This window comes from Dermacentor silvarum, chromosome 1, assembly GCF_013339745.2.
Source record: "Dermacentor silvarum isolate Dsil-2018 chromosome 1, BIME_Dsil_1.4, whole genome shotgun sequence".
Classification (NCBI taxonomy): Eukaryota; Metazoa; Arthropoda; class Arachnida; order Ixodida; family Ixodidae; genus Dermacentor; species Dermacentor silvarum.
Genome location: NC_051154.1, coordinates 322,774,734 through 322,789,404, shown reverse-complemented (window position 1 = coordinate 322,789,404; position 14,671 = coordinate 322,774,734). Strand labels below are relative to the sequence as shown.

Here is a 14,671-nt window from a genome sequence, read left to right as displayed (position 1 = left end):
AGAAGCAAACAATGAGCCACGTCACTTTTTTCCACTGCGAGAAAAAGCACACCCGCCGCTCTCTCCCAGCTCACGCTCTCCCAGCTCGGCGATGCTGCGCACGACGAGACCAACCCAGCGAGACTTTAACAGCTCCGCTGTAAAAATTCGCTCACGATTACGATACTCCATAATGTGAAATTTGGTCGCAACTCTATACGTGTTTTCATTTAGCGATATACTGGGTGGCGCGGACCATGGCTCGTGCGGAGAGGTGCGAACGGAGCAAAATGTGGCCCGTTTGCGTATTTCCAATTGCTAGTAGGTACAGCGTTTGACCGCTGGCGCCACGCTGCGCCGCTCGCGCGTACCATGTTTCTAGCCGCCGCCGTTGGAACGGAGGAGCCGTTGACGGAGAAAACGCTGGGCTGGTGGTGACTAGCCTGCTGTTGGGATCGGTGGTATTATAAACGCATCACTGTTTTGATGATCCAAATATAATCTCACTATCGGGGAGGGAGCAGTCTACCTGACTGGTGCAGTATTTTTTTATTTGGGGTGTTGCTACGCTGCGCTCCGCAACACCCCAACGACCGCTGCTTCGCGTCGGTGCCCGGCACCACGGCTGCCGCCGTGGCACCGGGGTTCAAGCGACCGCGCTGGCAAACAGAGAGGGAAAGAAAAACAAAAGCGTGATATTAAGAAAAAAAATTCTATTTCGGGCGGGTTTCGAACCACCGGACGCATGATCCCAAAGCGAGCGCCGTAGCCACTCAGCCATATAGCCACTTTTTTTTTTCTTACATGGTATTTATTGCATCATGTATATGCGAGAGAAATAGTATCTGCGGAAAACGTGCAAGCACCAGCCAACACATTTTATATTCATGGCCTAGAAATGGCCTAAAATCTCGTTAAGCTCACCCTACCCGAACAAAACTACAAGTAGTTTTGTTCTTAAACAAGTGGCAAGTAACTTTGATCTTAAAAAGGTGGCAACGACAAGCAACGTAACAAGAGATGGTACCAGTCCGGTTGAAAATCTGTCAAGTCATATATGTCCTTCAAGTGACCAATCATTTGAGCGTAGTGAAATTTCGCCGAAACAACAGGTTCAGCGTTTCGGTCTAACATGCGCGTCTTCCATAAGCTGTGTAGTCCAATTAAGAAAAACATATCAAAAGGCACGTCTTCTCCGTGGGGTGCAATCAAGTATCGGATGGTATGGTGATTCAAAATGAAGTCTTTCTTGAGAGTTTTTTGGAGCACATCCCAGAACAATATTGCGTCTTTACAACTTATAAAGCAATGCTCTATAGTCTCAGGTACATCACAAAGGCGACAGTTCACAGTGGATACAAAAATTCCTTTTTTGTGCAACCAAGTTTTGACAGGTAATGTTTCACTGTGTAATTTAAAGAAAAACGTTTTTGTACATGGGGATAAAGGCATCTTGCGGACTCGTTTAAGTACGTCTTTCCCTGGCAAACTTGAGAATGTAGAACGGTAAAGTGGAGGTGGGAAAATCATTGATATCAAATCTTTGTATAGTTGTTTTCTGGACACTGCGTAGAGATACTCAGTAGAAAATCGAACCATGAGGAACTGCACAGCGAAATATACTTCATACATAAAACCCCACAAACAAGGTCTTTCAGAATATTGGGATGAAACTACCAGATTGGGTAATGCATTGAATAAGTTCACTTGTATGAATGATCGTAGTATCGGGTGTGAAGTATCTCGAAAAAAGAAGAAACGCCAAACAATCTGTCGCACATATAGATGCACTAGGCCAAGTCCGCCAGCACATACGGGTCGAAAGATATTATCTCGTCTCATAGGTTCAAAGGTGGAAGACCACACAAAAGTAGCAAATATTCTGTGAAATCGTTGAATATAAGTCCGGGCACAGTGAAGTATTTGCAGTACATAAAATATTTATGTAGCCAGGAACAAGTTACAAGCCGCCGCCCTACCAAATATTGAAAGGCGGTGTGGCGTAAAGGTATCCGCATGGCGTTGAAGTGCCGGTACACGTTCCCGCCAGAAATGTGCACTAAGCTTATATGCATCAAAAGGTACACCAAGGTATTTAGGTGGCACGGTTGTCCATTCTATACCTGCATATTGGGTCGGCGTACATCCCCATAAACCAAACCAAAGACCTGAGCTTTTTGACCAATTTATCTGGGCACTAGAAGCCATACCAAATTTTTCAGTCAATGATAGCACCTTGTCAATGCTCGGTTTGTCTGAGCAGAAAAAGGCAAGATCATCTGCATAAGCCAATACTTTGAGTTCATTGCCCAAAATGTTAAAGCCATGAATGTCACTGCATTTAAGAATGCTTATACACAATGGCTCTAAATAAAGGGCAAATAGAAGTGGTGATAACGGACAACCCTGTTTTACAGAGGAAAGAATATACACCGGCTCGGACAGATTTCCATTAACAATTATATTGGTAGAACAGTTAGTGTAGCACATGCGAACACCGTTATAAACAACGGATCCAACATTGGCGTGTTCTAAAAGTTTGAAAAGGAACGTGTGGTTTACTCGGTCAAATGCTTTCGCTAAATCAATCTGAAGCAATGCAAAATGATCACAGTGGGACGAGCAGTACTGAAGAGCTGTTCGGACTAGATGCAAGTTTGTTTGTATGGAACGGCCTTTTAATCCGCAAGTCTGGTGAGGTCCAATAAGTAATGCCATTGCATACTGGAGTCGATTAGATAAGACTTTTGCATAAATTTTGTAGTCTACATTCGTCAGTGTAATGGGTCTATAGCATTCTACAAACCGCAATTTTTCTTTTTCACTACTTTTAGGGATTAAGCTAATATGGCTTTTAGTAAAAGATTGTGGTAGGCAATCTTCATCAAAACTAGCAGTAAATATATTAAGTAAAACAGGGCTTAATATAAATTTAACGGCTTTATAAAATTCTCCAGAGATTCCATCAGGACCTGGTGTTTTGGAAAGCGGTAACTGATCAATGGCAAGTTCTATTTCTTGTTAGGTAAATGGTCCACTAATCACAGATCCATCATCCTCTGAGAGAGGGTTAACTAGGGAGACGAAATGTGTCAGAATATCAGGATTTGGCGTATGAGCTGAGCTGAACAGCGTTGTATAATATCTTTGAAATTCTTTGATAATCTCTTCCGTTTTTGTCACAAGCACGCCATTAGAATATATATCTGAGATATGTTTTGAATTTGCATGCCGACGCTCATCAAGTAACGCCTGGCGCGTTGGTTCTTCCGAGTGCAAGGCACGGGTTGTACGAGCGCGAATGCGAGCACCTCTATAGCGTTCAGCATCGTATTTTTGAAGGTGGCTTTTAACAAGAGTGATTTCATTTATATATGTGCCAGGTGTTTATGATTCCAGCTCATGAAGGTTATAAAGACTTTGCCGCAACATTTTTTCTTCGCACTTTTTGACATACGACCTTATCGAGCTAATTTCGATTGCTATGTCTCGAATTTCCAGTTTGAACATTTCCCAGGCTGCAAATGAGTGTAAATTCTTAGAAAAGCAAGATGATAGCAATGAACGTACTCGAGATATGAATTCTTTATCGCTAATTAGGCTTACATTAAGCTTCCATAGTTTCCACTTTGGTTTGAAATTAGTGCGACCATTATCACCAAACCGGGCGATCACCATGCAGTGATCAGAGAATGAAATAGGCTGCACTTCACAGGAAATCCGGCAATTTAGGAGTGCTGAAGAGACATATATGCGATCCAGACGAGCATGGTAACAGCCTTGGAAATGTGTGTAGGAGTATGAACTCCTAGCATAAGACCAGGTATCAATGAGGCCAGCGTTATCAGTGATGCATGTTAGCACTTCAGCACTCCTATCGCGCCTGCTCACTGACTGAGCACGGTCAGATGGATTGCATACACAATTGAAGTCTCCCATGAGAACGACAGAACGATCGCAATCTAGCACGTTACCCATAGTTTCAAAAAACTTAACTCGATTAGCTTCATCACTGAAAGCATAAACATTAAGTAAACGCCACAGCACACCATGCAACTGAAAATCGCAACTTATGAAGCGGCCTTGGCTGTCGACGTTATAAATGAGATCAGAAAAAGGAAGACTTCTCTTTAGAAACAAAAAACAACCCGCGGAAAGGCCAACAGAGTGTGATACGCAAACAAAGTAATCTGTGAGGAAAGGCTGCAGGGCATTGCCGGTCATCTCATCGCTCTCCAACTTTGTCTCCTGAATGGCGACAAAGTCAAAGCGGCCATGAGATAGTAATCGGCGCAGCTGTACCTGTTTCTGTCTAGATCTCAGCCCTCGTACATTCAAAGTTGCAAAGCTCAGCTGCTGTGACAGCGCCATGGTTACTGACAATTGTTTTAGGTATGTTGCATCGAGTTCGGTGACGCCTCTCGAGAGGTGACACCTGGGCTTCTGGACCTTGATCGTCGAGATCCTCCCAACTTCTTAGATGCTTTACGACGAGGTCCTTTCAAGGAAGAATCGCTGCCTTCCGTCGTATCCCCTGACTTTGTCTTGCACATCGCACGACGCTTTGCCACTGCACCAGAACCAGGCACACCTGCAGTAGGATGCTCGCTAGGCTGTGGCCCAGCGCCCTGCAGATCAAGCACAGGCACGGCAGAGGCACTCACATCACCACTTTCTTGCGGAGCAAGCGATGACACGGCAGAGGAACGCACATCACAACTTTCTTGTGGTGCCTGCGACGACACGATTGAGGCATCCACTACATCTTGCTGAGGACGGTGGGAGGACACTGTCTGCACAGCTTCAGACATGTCCTGTTGCGCTGGTGCATGATTTTGAAGCGCGGTTGATTTAACTCCGCTTACTTCCTGCTTAGGCAACGCTGATGTGCCTTCAGCCACATGGGATGTCGTTGATCCGGTTACTCCTTCTGTTGACAAACCTCCTGTTGCGTCGAGGACTTCCGTCGCGTCCATGAGATGTTCTTGGACAACCTCATCAGGGGGACGCGTGCCATGCCGGAGCTTATCAGCATACGTCAAAGCGCATTCATCAGCTGAGTGCCCAAATCGGCGACAACTATCACAACGAGGCGTACGACATTGACGGCGTATGTGTCCCACTTTATTACAGCGAAGACACAGTGGTGGCCTTCCGGGGATTAAAACAAGACATTGTATGCCACATACTGTCAAAAGATGTGGCACCTCGCTGACAGAGACACCATCATTCAATGACAGCATAACGTCTCGGTTCAAAGTCCGCATGTCTTCCATGTCTGCGACTCTCCAATTTTCAAGCTTGATTGACGTAACTTTTCCATATAACTGAAGCGCTTCCCTTATATAGCCATCTTCTAAATGCTCAGGAAGCCATAGGAGCTTCATTTTCACGGCTTTTGGCTCGGGGTCTATCACCATGCAGCGTCGGTTTTTAACTAGGAGCTCCCCATGGTTCACAAGTGTTGTTTTTGCCACACTGGTTTTGCATGTCACCATCCAAACATGCGACATCTGAAACTGTCCGATAGAGCTGATCTCTTTAAGGTCAATGGCGTTACGTAGAGTATCTCTGAAATCCTGGGCACGGTATGGACGTCCAGCAACATCGGCATGAAGAAAGACGGAATTCGCAACAAGCTTACCCGTAGGTAGACGGGGAAGAACGGTCCGGTAACTATTACTACTGGCTGACGCCTGAGTAGTACCTCGGCCAAAGGCCGATTGATCCTTTTCGGCGGAGAGCATCAGAAAACACAGCCGTTCGAAACGGCGTCTTCTTCTTCCTCCCAAGCCATATAGCCACGCTTCCATGGGTTGCATTCATGCGAACCATATGATTGCGTTCTAGCGCCCTCGGCGAAAGAAACCACCTAGAAACGCGGTACGCGCGAGCGGCGCAGCGTGGCGCCAGCGGTCAAACGCTGTATCTACTAGCAATTGGAGTGTTGCGGCCCGTTTGCCTCGCTAATCGGGAGATCGCGAGAGGCAGCGCGTGGGTGACGCGTGGGTGCGATTCACAGCAGCCGCCGCATACAGACCTCCACTCATGCAGCGGTTTGCTTCCATACAGTCGACGCGCGCTACTCTGGCGCCATCTCGTAGCCATCGTCGCCGCAGAGTCCGTCTTGCGCAGCACTACGCTTCTCACGTTTTCGTTCCACCACTGACGAGAGCGGCACTTCGTTGCGGTGAAGTCATGCCACTAGTGTCAATGGCGACAACACCCAAGGGAATGTCACATCGAGCCTACCAGACGTACGCGTTGGAACACGTCCGCACGCGTCGCGCCCGACGGAGGAAGAGGGCGCGCACTCAAACTACAGTGTTTACAGTACCCGAATGACGCACGAGCTTCTGCGCCTCGCCGCGCGTTTCTTCTCCCGGCGCAGTGTTGCTAGGTTACCATGTTCAAGACAGCCTAGCCTTCGCTCAACGGCCCCGTTAAGCTATGTTAAGCAACCGGGCAATGAAACACTATTGACTTGAAGTTTGTTTTTAAATGCGAAGCATTTCTTGGCGAACATTTGCTTCTTTGACAGTATCTATCTATCTATCTATCTATCTATCTATCTATCTATCTATCTATCTATCTATCTATCTATCTGTCTATCTCTCTATCTATCTATCCATCTCTCTCTCTCTCTATCTATCTATCTATCTATCTATCTAGCCGCCTACGACTTTGTGCTCTCATGGTCGCTTTGTTAACTTGGTATGTATCAAAATTGACAAACTATGACAAGAGTATGTGCGAAGATAAATAGTATGTAATGTAGGTCATGAAACAGCCGCTTACGTCTTGGTGCTTTCATGGTTGTTTCGTTAACTTGGTAGGTACTAAAATTGGTATAGTAAGACAGGAGTGTATGGCAGCAGTGTATGACGAACATAGGTGATAGGTCATGACATAAATGTCATGACTTGCGTGTCATGTAGGTCATGAGAATGACCATGCGAAAAAGATTACCACTCGGAAACCACTGAAATAGATTCGGACGCGGGTACTAAATGAAGCAAACACTACAGGATGCTGGTAGAAGTCATAGTCATGAGCATGACTCAGCAAAAATGACAATAACTCAGCGAAAAAATATTAACACTCAAAAATCACTGGAATGGTGCGGACGTTGACACTAAGTGAAGGAAACACTCAATAATGATGGCATAAATCATTGTCATGAGCATGACGCAGCAAAAATGACAATGACTCAGGATAAAGAGATTAACACTCAAAAACCACTGAACTGGTTTCTGACGTAGGTAAAAAGTGAAGGAAACTCTAAAGCATTATGCTAGAAGTCGTAGTCATGAGCATGAGTCATAAAAAATGACAATGAATCAGCGAAAAAAGTATATCACTCAAAAACCACTGAAACGGGTTCGGACGTGGGTACTAAGTGAAGGAAACACTAAAGGATGGTGGTAGAAGTCATAGTCATGAGCACGACTGAGGAAAAATGATAATGACTCAGCGAAAAAAAGATTTAACACGCAAAAAACACGGAAATGGGTTCGGACGTGGGTACTAAGCGAAGGAAACACCAAAGGATGGCGGTAGAAGTCATAGTCGCGAGTATGACTAAGGCTTTCGCCCTAAGGTCTCTTAGGTGTAGCTAAAGGGACTCTGGAGGACTCGTGACATGAATGTCATGACATGCGTGTCATGTAGGTCATGAAAGAGCGGCCTACGTCTTGGTGCTCTCATGGTCGTTTCGTTAACTTGGTAGGCTCCTTGCACACGGCTTCGCATAACATCGATTCCCACAGGGCGTAGAATCTGCCGGCTTTTTATAGTTTAAAATTTATTGCAGGACTCCTAGTGATTAAGTCAGCTCAACTGCGACTTAGTACGAGAATTGTCAACCGGGGGAAACCGGCAGCAGTATCGGCGTAGCATCACTCGCTTGCTACGCGTGCTGTGTGCTGTGCCAGGTTTCGAACTGCGCTGCAAGCTTCATTCCTGCGGTCTCTGTGCTTCGTTCGCTATTGAATCAGGAGAGCACAGTCCCGAAGAAAAACTTTTGCATGCCATGAAAGTGATGGCAAGCGCCACGAGCTTACCACCACCTGCTCCCCAGTCCTCCGTATGCCCCGGCACACTCCGTCAGCGGCACCCTCCCATCTTTAGCGGTGCTGATGACCACGCCGTTGATGACTGGCTATCATCATACGTACGCGTCAGTCTAAACAACAAATGGGATGACACCACGAAATTGACCACCGTCCCTTTTTACCTCACCGGAATTGCCCACTTGTAGTTTCGCAACCACGAAAGCGAAGTCCGAAGCTGGACTGTGTTCAAGACAAAGTTCAGCGAGGTCTTCGGCCGCCCTGCTGTTTAAAAGCTTCGTGCCGAACAGCGTCTGCAGTCCCGCTCTCAGCAGCCTGGTGAGACCTTTACGAGCTACATCGAAGATGTAATCACTCTCTGCAAACGCGTCGATGCATCCATGACTGAGGGCACTAAAATCCAGCATATACTGAAGGGCATCGACGAGGACGCGTTTCAGATGCTGATTTCAAAGAGCCCCTCTACTGTTGCCAAGTTATTGAATTCTGCCAAAGCTATGACGAGCTCCGCCGTCAACGCCTCCTCACCCGCCGTCCTGTTCCCCATCAGGAATCGTTGTCCGGCTTGACCTCTCCTTTTCACGATTTCAACCTCCTCTCGCAGATCAAGCCTCTCGCCCGGGAAGAAGTTGCTCGCCAGCTCTCCCTTATCTTCAACCCGCCGGAGTCCAGTTCGTCCCTTAGTCCGACCCTATGACACGTTATAGAAGAACAAGTGTCCGAGGTCCTTGCTCTGGAGCGGGTGCCTCAACTCACCGCCCCACTGACTTATGCCGACGCCGTCGCACGACCACGCCCACCAACGTTCCGGGCTCCGCCTCCGATGCCTAGCCCTGTTTTTACCTCCACGCCACCACGACCTCCAGTCCATCGAGCAATTATTTCCTGGCGCACAGCGGACTATCGGCCCGTCTGCTATTCGTGTGGTATTCCCGGACACGTTGCATGCCAGTGCCGCCGCCGTCCACTTCATCCACGTGACGACCCACGCACAGTAGCGTACGACCATCCGTTGTCTTACGCTCCAGACCACGATTTACCTCTTCCCAGCCCTAGCCTAGGAAAACTAAGTGGCGCAGTTTCCGAGGCAAGAACTGCGTCATCGTCGCAACGCTCAAGCCCTCTTCTTTCGCCGCCCAACGTTATTGATGTCGCTGTTGAAGGTGTCTCTGTGCTTGCCCTCATTAACACAGGCACCGCCATATCTGTGATTACCGAAAAACTATGCCGCTCAATACGAAAAGTCACGACGCATGTCTTCGGTCCATTACTCCGCACGGCCACACCACAGCACGTCCAGCCGGTGGCTGCGTGCACCACCAGATTTGAAATTCAAGGAGTGCTCTACATCGTCGAGTTCGTCGTTATTCCCCACTGTTCCCATGATATAATTTTAGGTGGGGATTTTCTCTCTCGTCACCAAGCTGTCATTGATTGCTCCCGTGCAGAAGTCGCCTTCTCTTCGCTCGGCAATGCCATATCTGACGACGTTTCGCTTTCCTGCACCAAGTTATCCCTCACTGACGACATCCAGATACCTCCGCACGCATCCGTTCTGGCACCTGTATCCTCTTCCATTGCCTCCGACTCTACCGTACTCTTTACACCTTCCACTGCTTTCGTTCGTCGCCACATCTCACCACTCCCAACCGCGCTGCTTGGCCTTCAAGCAGGTGCGACTCACCTTCCTGTCTACAACCACTTCCCATTCCCGATTACCTTGCTTAGCGGTGAATCTCTCGGCACTGTGGAGCCTTACGCACCGTCGCCTCAACAAAATAACCCGAAAGAATGGTTATCCATTGCCACGGATCGATCACGCCTTAGACTGCTCACAAGGTGCAGAGCTCTTTTCCTCTCTCGATTTACGCTCTGGTTATTGGCAGGTGCCTATGGCTGCAGACGATAAGCCTAAAACAGCTTTCATCACACCAGATGGCTTATACGAATTTCGTGTGATGCCATTCGGCCTTTACAACGCGCCCGCGACTTTTGAGCGGATAATGGATACTATTCTTCGAGGCCCTTTAGCGAGCTGTACCTGGCATTTGTTATTGCATTCTATCTTCGCATTTCTAATGTATATTTTGCAGAACTCCTGATTTTATATGTACTCACTGTTGCGACTATAATTTCGGTTCAATTACAATACACGACCGGTAACTGCTGCTCCTGCGCAATGTATTGCAACGAAGGACAGCGTCATTGAGGTTTTTCCCTGGCCGTTGCATATGTGCAAAAATGTAAACAAGGTTCTTGAATGACAAAGATTCATCAAAATATTTGTCCTCAACTTATTCATTTCATATCAGCTGCATGCACTGCCTTGCTGGTTTCGAACTGATATCGTTCTAAAGTTGGTGTGATATTTTCTTTACTTATTAAATAGACAAAAAGAACGCGGCAGCTTTAGAATCAGATATTTCTGCCACAATTTTTGGGACACACGAATAAATTCTTTTATGAGAAAATACATATTGTACTTGACAGTGCGTAGCGTTCAATAATTCGTTTGCAGCATCTAATATACAATGATATTGGCAATGCAGTTATTATGCAAGCATTTGATCCCTCGACAAATTTTATAAGGAGGAGGCCACGCTGCAACCTGAGCCCCCCCCCCTCCCCGAACAAAATTTCTGGCTACGCCACTGAGTGATAGGTCACTTGGCGCGAAGATTAAGATTTAAAAAAATGGCCTTGGTCACTCAGACGCACCTGTTCTATCGTGCATCAACTCGCATATCAGTCTCCGTCGCGCATGTCAAACGTGCAGTCCAAGTCATGCGCTGCGTGTTATCGCTCGGGGCAAGACACGCCTGCATGCAGTATCCTCAATTTCGAGTATTGTCGTCGTCGATTCTACAGCTGAAATCTTGTGTGACAAGATTGTACACGACTACAAAAGAACTCTAATGTAATGATAAATGTAATGATAAATGATGATAGCGGTGGTAGTTAACCCATCAGTTATATTTGACGAACAGCCACTGTGCTCACCGCTAACATTGATTTGTGTTGCCCTTGCTCGCATTTCTGGGCGCAAGTTCGTCCAGCGAAGGGTTACCTCAACTCGCATTTTCTAGCACTGTTTACTTCTTCACCGTCAATACAACGTGATGATAATATGCGACCAACATTGTTGCTGTATTGTTTTACTGGGTGCAGAGAGAGAAAGCGGTTGACGTACAGTTTGAGCGAATAAACGGCGCTTTATAGAACGGTATACGATAACACACACGCACACACGAGCGCTGACTTTTGAAAGCGGGATTTTTCCGAGGGTGGGCAGATGCATTCCAAGACTTTGACTGATGCACCATTTTGACAAGATATCGGGAACGAAGAACGCCCGAGATTTTCTGGAGCATTTGCTATCTACAACTATAACTAATTCTGTGTCAATTCTATAGAGTTCCGTATCTTTGGCTCAACGGGATTTGCCATATCTTGAGTGCAATTTGCAAATGTGTCCTAGGCGGTGCCGCGGCACATAAGTACTCTTTCACTACGGATAAATATTGCGGTTTCCAGTCGGCGCTTGTTCGTGTCGTTGTGATAAGTGTGGGGGCCTATGCCTCGGACGATACAGAAGAGGTGCAGTGAACGAAGGCCGAACGCTAACTCGACGAAGACGCAAACATTGCGAATGTTTTGCTTACAGAAAGCCACAGCTCGGTAGCTAAGGTGTTCTGCTGCTGAGAACGAGGTCACAGGTTCGATTCCCGGCAGCCGCATGCCGATGGAGGTCGAACACACCTGCACTTAAGATTAAGGTGCTCGTTAAAAAAAAAGTTGGCAGTCGTTTTAGCATACGCCAAAGAGCATGAAGGCCGAAAGCCTGCGCGCGCATGAGACATTCATTAAATTACTTGAAATTCTCATCCGAATGCGTTGTTACTTCCTATTGTTTTCTCCCGCCGAAGTTTGTGGGTTAGGCTTCAACCCGTCCTGAAAATTCAATGGCACCAAAATTGATGGCAACAAAATGAATGCATGGTGCCGCCACTGGTGGTCGAATGCACGATGTTTGGTGTTAAAGCAAATTTAATTAAGGCACAGTTAAGAGAGGTAAGGCACTCAAACACACGACCCTTGGGCGGCGAAAACAATAGGAAGTGACAACGCATTCAAAGGGTTCATGGAGCCACCATGCACATGTTGTCACCAGCAATGGCCATGCGTTCGATTGCCTTAATTAATTTTACCTTAAGCAAGATAGTTAATTAAGGCGCTCGAACCCACGAGCCTTGTTGGTCGCACCATACGGCATGGTGGCTCCATGAATCATTCGGATGCGTTGTAACTTCCTATTACTTTTCACCGACCAACGGTCGTGGCTTCAAGTGTCTTAATGAACTCTATCTTAACTGTGCATTAATTAACACCAAACGTCGTGAATTCGACAATTAATGGTGGTACGATGCATCCATTTTGGTGCCATTGAATTTTCCGGATGGTGGATTTTTCGACCCATGGTCCATCTAAGGCTGTCGCCTTAATAACTCCAGGTGGTAAATCAGGGGCCCTCTGCTATATATATATATATATATATATATATATATATATAGGGCGCCTCTCCAGAGCAAACAGATTTACACCTTTCAAGGTTGTTAAGGGTACAAATCCATGTATTTATTTCACACACCCGTTAAGGGTGTGCGATAGAAAGTATTCTTCCTTTTGAACTTTCACGAAAGTAAAATGATCGATCAATCGAGAGTGCAAATTGGTTTACGGGGTAGCATTGAACCGCAAAACCGCCCATGAATCAACAATTCTTTTGAAAGCCAACACGGTGTACAGTGGCAGCCGTGTGTCACACCAACTGCTTCCCTGTGACGAACAGCGGTCGAACAAGGAATGCTCCTGCTGGAGCCAATGTTTCGACACTCCTCTATGAGGGCAACAACTTGTTCGGCCACGTTGGCCCCCGCCACCTGTGATCACTTGCCTCGATATTACGCTGCTTCATCAAGTTAGGTTCATGTGAGTGTTCTGATTGCGTTGTTATGCTTTTAGCAAGACTAATTGCTATTTACCTCGTGTACAAGTTTTAGGCTATGGCAGTACCACCCTGACGGCGAAATAGATTGATATTCAGGAAAGCTTGGTTCGACATAGTCCATGTGCACAGTATCGATCTGTACAATTTTTTTCTTACTTTTAGACTAGTTGACTGCATAAGGCGATTACTGCATTATCCTGACAGCGAAATAAACTTGGTGCGGAACTATGTTGCGAACTTCAGCTGTTTCGCAGACGCCCAAGAAAGGGCGCTTTGTGTTTCTTGCGATACTAGGTTTTTACCAGACTACTGAATACATTACACAGAAACAAGCTCATTTAAGAGAGCCTAACTTTCAGAGAATTACGCAGTCATTTCAAACCCCTTTAATATATTTGTTTCTTACCACGGCAACTATCTGTAGATGTGACTTTAGTTTTGCTAATGGTCTTTTCTTTGGTTGCCGTAATGTAAACCGCCTTTTCCCCCCCCTAAAACTGTCGCCATTCCGTATGTACTTTCGCATTATTAAGACCTTTCTGTAAGCTCACTGCGAGTGATCTGTATGGCATCACATAGCTGTGCAGTCGCTATTTTGTGAAGGCCTGTGGCTTCGTCGAGCTGTCTATGACGGCAGCTTTTTTTTCCGCTGGTCCCTTGCATCGCGCATGTGTTTTGATGCGAATAAACTTATTACAATTATTATTATACACTGCTAAGTAGCCCAATTTACAAGCTCTTTCACCAGTGTCGGCGTTCTTTTCCGTGATTCGCAGCAGTGCCCGGCGGAGGCGTGGCCCCCCCAGCGCGCACTTCCTTCGCCCAGGCTCTTCAGCAGCGGGCGGTGTCCCAGACGCGCCCTACTGCGGTGCCCCCAGTCCCGTCACCCAGCCCGGTGACGATCAGCTCCTGCAACGGCATCGTCAGCCCGAAGACGGTGGGCGTCACGGCGGTGGGCAGCCTGTCCGCCCCTGTCTCACCGATGACGACGACCCCACCCCGCACCGGCGCTGAAGTCACCACCCTGACCCCGACTGGGTCGCAAAAAGACGAGATGAGAATCACGGCAAGTTCTGCAGAATGGTGGATACGCGGCATAATGCAATATACCTAGTTCGAATGGTATTTCTGTACACAGGGTGTCCAAGCTATTATGCACCAATATTTAAAAATACGCAAATGCCACGTGAAATGCGTCACGTTTTCACGTGCATTTCAGGCATTTCAGTTTTACGTCGCATTTCAGGCATGGAGTGGCGCCTGACGGCGGCAAAAAAAAATATCGTCGAGAACAAAGTCACTCCCTTTCCCGAATAGCAATTGGCGTCCCTGGTGCTGTATTCGTCCACTACCTCCCGATGACTCCAATAATTATTACCTAAGCCTCACCTATTTCCTGAAAGTTAACTCGAACTCGGAACACCCGTCTTTCTGAACCGTAAATGATATGACCAGCGCCACACTCTTTAATAACCGGCCGACAGCAAGAGATCCCTTCTCAGTACGTGTAAGGAAAATTAGTGAACAAATGGATATCCCACTACCTGAAAATACTCCGATGGCCCCAGCACAGCCAGTGCCACCGTGGCAGTGACAACTCGTAGAGTGTGAT

At 46.9% G+C, this 14,671-nt stretch overlaps 1 long non-coding RNA gene across 1 annotated transcript in view; it reads left to right on the top strand.

Annotated features, from left to right (window-relative positions):
• Positions 1–13,953, top strand: part of LOC125939608 (uncharacterized) — a 37,105-nt gene extending 23,152 nt beyond the window's left edge. Inside the window, exon 3 of the long non-coding RNA XR_007464959.1 lies at positions 13,836–13,953. This is a non-coding gene — a long non-coding RNA (uncharacterized LOC125939608). The remainder of the gene's footprint in view (positions 1–13,835) is intronic.
• The last annotated feature ends 718 nt before the right edge of the window (positions 13,954–14,671 follow it).